We start from the raw sequence: 6000 nt of genomic DNA, 5'->3' as shown, positions 1-6000 counted from the left end.
TAACACCCCCCCCTCACCGCAAGTGAACTTACTTTTTTGGCCCAATGCCAAGTTGATGAAGATGCCTCTCCAGCAAGTCTCTTCCAAGAGACTTCGTGAAGATGTCCGTAGCATTCTCTATAGTCAGACAGTACACCAAGTCAACCTCTCCATCCATGATGAGCTCACGTACAAAGTGATATTGAATCTCAATGTGTTTTGTGCAAGCGTGGAATAGAGGGTTCTTTGCAATTGCCATGTAACTCTGATTGTCACATGATAACTGCGTAGTCTTGTTCTGCACTGCACCCATGTCCCCTAAAATCCTCCTCAACCACACTGCCTCACAAGAAGCAAAACACGCTGATTTGTACTCAGCCTTGGTAGAAGAAAGAGCAAATGTAGGTTGCTTCTTGCTGACCCATGACACAGCTCTAGATCCAAGTGAGAAACAGTAACCTATCACTGATCTCCTACTGTCCACATCTCCTGCCCAATCTGAGTCACAGAATCCGGTCAAGGTGTTGCCCTTGGTATAGGTGATGCCATAATCAAGTGTGCCTTTGATGTATTTCAGCACCTGCATCCCTGCCCTCCAATGGTTCTCCTAGGGCTTATTGGAAACCTTGCTTAGTACACCAATCGCAAAGCTGATGTCCGACTGCGTGTTGCACAAGTAAATCAAAGTGCCCACAAGCCTTTTGTACTTCGCTTCATCCACCAATGGTGATGAATCCTCGTTTGAGAGCTTCACGTCAACCTCCATAGGGGTGCCAACTGTCTTGCACTTAGCCATGCCAAATGCCTTCAGTATCTCTCTAGCATACTTCAGCTGTGAAATGAAGATCTGTTTTGGCTTTCCCCAAACAAAAATGCATCAGTCCGAGGTCTGTCATTTCAAACTCTCTTCCTAGCAACTGCTTTGTCTGCGAGATCTTTTCTTCATGGTTTCCTGTTATGACAAGGTCGTCCACATAAAGGACCACGATCATACACCTGCCTCCTTCTCTGTAGATATACAAATTTGCATCAGATGAGCTCCTCCTGAACCCGTTTTGCAAAAAGTAGGCATCAATCCACTGGTACCATGCTCGTGGGGCCTCTTTCAGCCGTAAAGTGCCTTGTTTAGTTTATAGACTTTACCTTCTGAACCGAGGATCACAAAACCTAGTGGTTGTTCCACGTTTACCTCCTCCTTGAGATCTCCATTCAGAAAGGTGGATTTTACATCCATCTAAAACACGGACCAACTTTCCTGTGCTGCTAAAGCCAAAACACTATGAATTGTGGTTGGTTGAGCTGTGGGAGCAAAAGTATCCTGATAATCAAAACCATGTACCTGTGTGAATCCTTTTGCCACGAGCCGAGCCTTGTACTTATCCAACGTGCCGTCAGACTTGTACTTGGTCTTGTACACCCACTTGGTACCGATTACCTTGCATTTTGGTGGTCGATCCACAAGGTCCCAAGTGTTGTTCTTCATTATGGATCCATACTCTGACTGCATAGCCTCCATCCACCTATCATCACCCTGTGCCTCTTCAAGACACTTGGGTTCTTCAGCACAAATCACCTATGTCATCAAAGCATAGTTGACCAAGTGTTCTTGTGCCCTTCTTTGCTCCTCTAATCTCTTGGACCGGCAGTGTTCGAATGGTTCCTCCTCAATGGCTGGAGGTTCTTTGCCATCCAAAAGCTACTTTACCCACTTCGGGAATGGCTGTTGCCGTTGTGGTTCTGCAGGCTCTTCTTCCTCTTCTTTATCTTGAATCCTTCCAAGCACCGTTGGGGGAGTTCGGTCTGCTGTTGGTGGTTGTACTGGATGGATATCTTGGTCTTGGTTGTCTGAGAAGGAAGCATCCTCCTCCAATTGATGCAGCTGTTTTGAGAAGACCACATCGTGACTTACTATTACCTTCTTGGTAACAGAATTATAGAGACAGTAACCCTTCACCTCTTCACTGTAGCCCAAGAAAATACACTTCCCGCTCTTCGGTTCCCATTTGATCCTATTAGCATTAGGGACATGCACAAAACAATCACATCCAAAAACTCTGAAATGTGTAGCTGAAGGTTTCTTAGTAGAAAAGGCCTGCAGTGGAGTCATCCCGTTCACAGCCTTCGTGTAGCTACGATTCAGAATGTAAGCTACCGTGTTACATGCTTCAGCCCAGAAACTCTTTGGCAAATCTTTCTCTTTCATCATACTCCTGCCCCATTTCGCAAATGACGCGCATCTTGCGCTCTGCTACTCCATTTTGCTGTGGTGTATGTGGCGGGGGTTTCTGCCTCTTGATCCCATGACTTTTGCAGTAACTTTGGGATTCACTTTATGTGAACTCACCTTCTCTGTCTGATCTCAACTTCTTCACCTTCCTCCCCGCTTCTTTCTTGACCATTACATGCCATTCTTTGAACTTACTAAAAGCCTCATCTTTAGTTTTTAAAAAGTATATCCATATCCTTCTACTGTAGTCGTCGATCAGCGTCATGAAGTAGTAGGAACCACCCAAAGCTTCTGTCTCCATCTTTTCGCAGAGGTCTGTGTGAATGAGCTCTAGAGGAGCATTTGCCTTGCTGGCCTCTTTAGGAAAGGGCTGCCGATGCTGCTTGCCCATCATGCAAGCTTCACATACATCAAGTAGATCTATAATTTCTGGTAGGTCTACAATCTTTCCACTTTTATGCATCTCCTTTAAAGAACTAAGGTTTAGATGACCAAACCTCTCATGCCACAGCTTAGTGTTGCTCACATCAGCTCGAGCACTGAAAGCTGAGAGTTCGTAGATGTTGTTGCACCGACCAATGACCTTCCCTTGAAGATCCAAAATCTATGCGCCATTCTTATCGAATTGAACTTTGAGGTCCTGATCCGTGATCGCAGAAACGGACAACAAGTTCCTCTTGATATCTAGCACATAAAGAACATCGGACAACTGTTTTACAACTCCATTTGACTTGAGAGCAATCATACCTTTTCCTTTTGCTGGACATTTTGCATCATTGTCGACTGCGACCAGGATATCATTCCCTACCGGATGTAGAGAGGTATACCAATCCTTCCGACTGGTCATGTGGCGTGATGCACCACTATCAATAATCCAAAGGTTCATCTGCAGGTACATGAACTGCCTCCGTGCAAATCTCCTCAATTGCTACAAATAGCTCTACTGGTATTGCTTGCGCATTGTTGCTGGACTCTTTCTTTACTCCGTTCTTCTCATCTGCAATCTTCCTTTAGCACTCATTCTGCTTGTGCCCTGCCTTGTTGCAATAGAAGCACTTGATCTTCTTCTTTCTCTTTTTATCATCAAAAGAAGATGGGTTACCAGAGTCCTTACCCTTACCTTTCTTTGATCCAGACCAGAAAGCTGAATCTTCTCCAGTCCTCGTCTTTTGACGCATCTCCTCCTCTAGAAGCATTACACTGAAATCCTCAAAGTTGAGGGGCGGATTTTTGTTCTGTGTATTCAGTGCCATAACAAGACCGTTGTACTTTGGTGGGAGAATCCATATGCACCTTCGTGCTAGATTCTCGCTAGTGATGGTGATGCCAATCGCAGTCAAGTGATCACGCAGATTCTTCACCCTGGTGATGAACTTCTCTACCATTTCAAACTCAGACAATTTCTCATTCGCGAGTTGAGTCTCCAGATTTTGAATTCGCATCTGATTCGTGGTCTCATACTGATTTTTCAAGACCTTCCATGCCTCCTCCACTGTGGTGACATGTTGAATTAATGCCATGATAGAATCACTTACACTGCAGACAATAGAACACAGTGCATCTGCATTTCTTCTTGTCCACGTGAGAATCTCATCCACAGTTGGTACTATCTATTGTGCTGCATTGGCTGGATTCGGTCTCGCAACCAGCTTCAAGTCCACCCCAGTAGTAGTATCCCAAAGCTCGTATGCGCTTGGGATGGTCTTCATCTTGAACTTCCATAGTGGATAGTTAGTGCCATCCAACTTTCCACTTTTGCCGAATGGTGGGATTCGCAGTCTTGTGGGCTGGGCCATCTCTCACAATCTGCTTGCAAACAGAAACACACTACCAAATCTTCTTACTAGAGCCCAAGCTCTGATACCATGTAAGAAAATAATACAGCGTCTGTGCTCAACAGATAACAGGATCTCGTATGCAAGAGAGAAAAGCTGATAGTATGGAGAATCAAAAATTTGATTACTGTAAACTGATACAATAGATGGCGCTGCCTCCCAGCCGTGCGGTCTTGTGTGAGAAGCTTCGATGGTGTGCTGGAAATAGTAGAGGATGTAGGCAAGATGCTAAGGAGTCAGGGTTGTTGTAGCCAGTGATGAATATGGGCTATATGTATCAAGAAAGTGGGGAATTCCCCTGTCCCAACAACAACTGCAACTATTGTTTGACCATGCAGTGTTCTAAAAGAAGTATGGGTACCTCGACAACAATGTGTAGAGCCTACAAAGAGTGAATCTATATCCACAAAAATGGGACACACACCAAGCATGGAGTCATTATTTACAAATATTCCTCAACATGAAGACCTCCAGCCCATCCCCACCACAAATGAAATGATTTCAACACATGAACATAATCAAACCCAAGAGATTAGAAGTAGAGCAGATACAGATCTACATGCATCACCTAAGATAGTCAAATCAGCAAAGGCATGCATCATTGAATGATGGAACACATTATGTTTTTGTGGGGTAAATTTGATGCCAGACAAGGTAATCAAAGACAAGGCCTCTCAACATGTGCATCTACATACCACGTATAAGAAAAAGAAGAGAAATGCCAAGCATTATCAAAGGGAAAAATTAGGTACACATGCAATCTACAAGAAAAGAGGAACTTTGCAAACACTTAATAACAAGGCAAGGACTACTTCGATGACAAAATGACATCAAAAAAAGGTAATCAAAGACAAGCCCTCTCAACATGTGCATCTACATACCAAGTATAAGAAAAAGAAGAGAAATTCCAAGCATTATCAAAAGGAAAAATTAGGTACACATGCAATCTACAAGAGAAGAGGAACTTTGCACACACTCAATAACAAGGCAAGGACTACTTCCATGACAAAATCACATCGAAAAAAGGTACATCGGACCAACCCCAACAACCAAAAAACTCCAAGGAAAGAAAAAAGTTCCAAAAACTTCCCACTCCAAGCATCTGATCAATGATACCCGAGGACGGGTAAATTAAATCGGTCTGGAAGGCTCAGATTGTACTTCTGTCCCTTGTTGCCACAAAGTAGGGCAACAAAGATGAGAACATTGTGTGTGTAGAGTAGCAGCAAAGCTCCACTTGTAACATCTTGAGCCTGAAAGATGGTATGATGAATCTTAAAGGATGAGTATAGCCAAAATCCTCTCTAGAAAAGATCCAAGCATACTTGCAAAATCAAGATCTAGAGAGAGAAACACTAAAACCCTGCACTTTTTGAGGTCCCCCCACCATGGATGATTTTTTCAAGTTAGTTTCATTAAGAAGATAAAATTTTATATTGGTGAGAAAATTTTATATGCCTCAATAAAAATAAATGTTTGAAAGATTTTCTAGGACTTGAAGCTTTTAGGAAAAGTTTCACCAAGGTTTACACTTTTTATATCCAAATTCAAAGAAAACATATAAAAAGTGCACTACATCCTATCAATATTGTGAAACTAAAACAATAAGCTCATTAAACTTTTGACAAGATTTTATATTAATATTTAAGCATAGGTTCAATAAAAGCATCCATGTCCCCCACTTTGTGGAGGCACTCAAAAGGTCCCCCCAATTTGTGGGGGGATTCATGAGGTTGCACCACTTGCTTGAGGGACTCTCATGAGGTTCCCCCATTTTGTGTAGGGACCCAAGAGGTCCCCCAAAAAAGTGGACTCTTGCCCAAGAGGTCCCACCCTAGAGGTACCCACAAATTGTGTAGAGACCAACATGTATAAATCTCTCTCAATAGAATGAAGCTCCCACTCTTTGGGGTTCATTGTTCAAGTTCACTATTTTGTTCATGTGATTGATCTCCCTTG

This window comes from Dipteris shenzhenensis, chromosome 18 (assembly GCF_047967505.1).
Source record: "Dipteris shenzhenensis isolate YYH24624 ecotype China chromosome 18, Dip_SZ_1.0, whole genome shotgun sequence".
In the NCBI taxonomy this organism is placed as follows: domain Eukaryota; kingdom Viridiplantae; phylum Streptophyta; class Polypodiopsida; order Gleicheniales; family Dipteridaceae; genus Dipteris; species Dipteris shenzhenensis.
The sequence above is the reverse complement of the archived record's forward strand: the minus strand, read 5'-3'. Positions refer to the sequence as shown.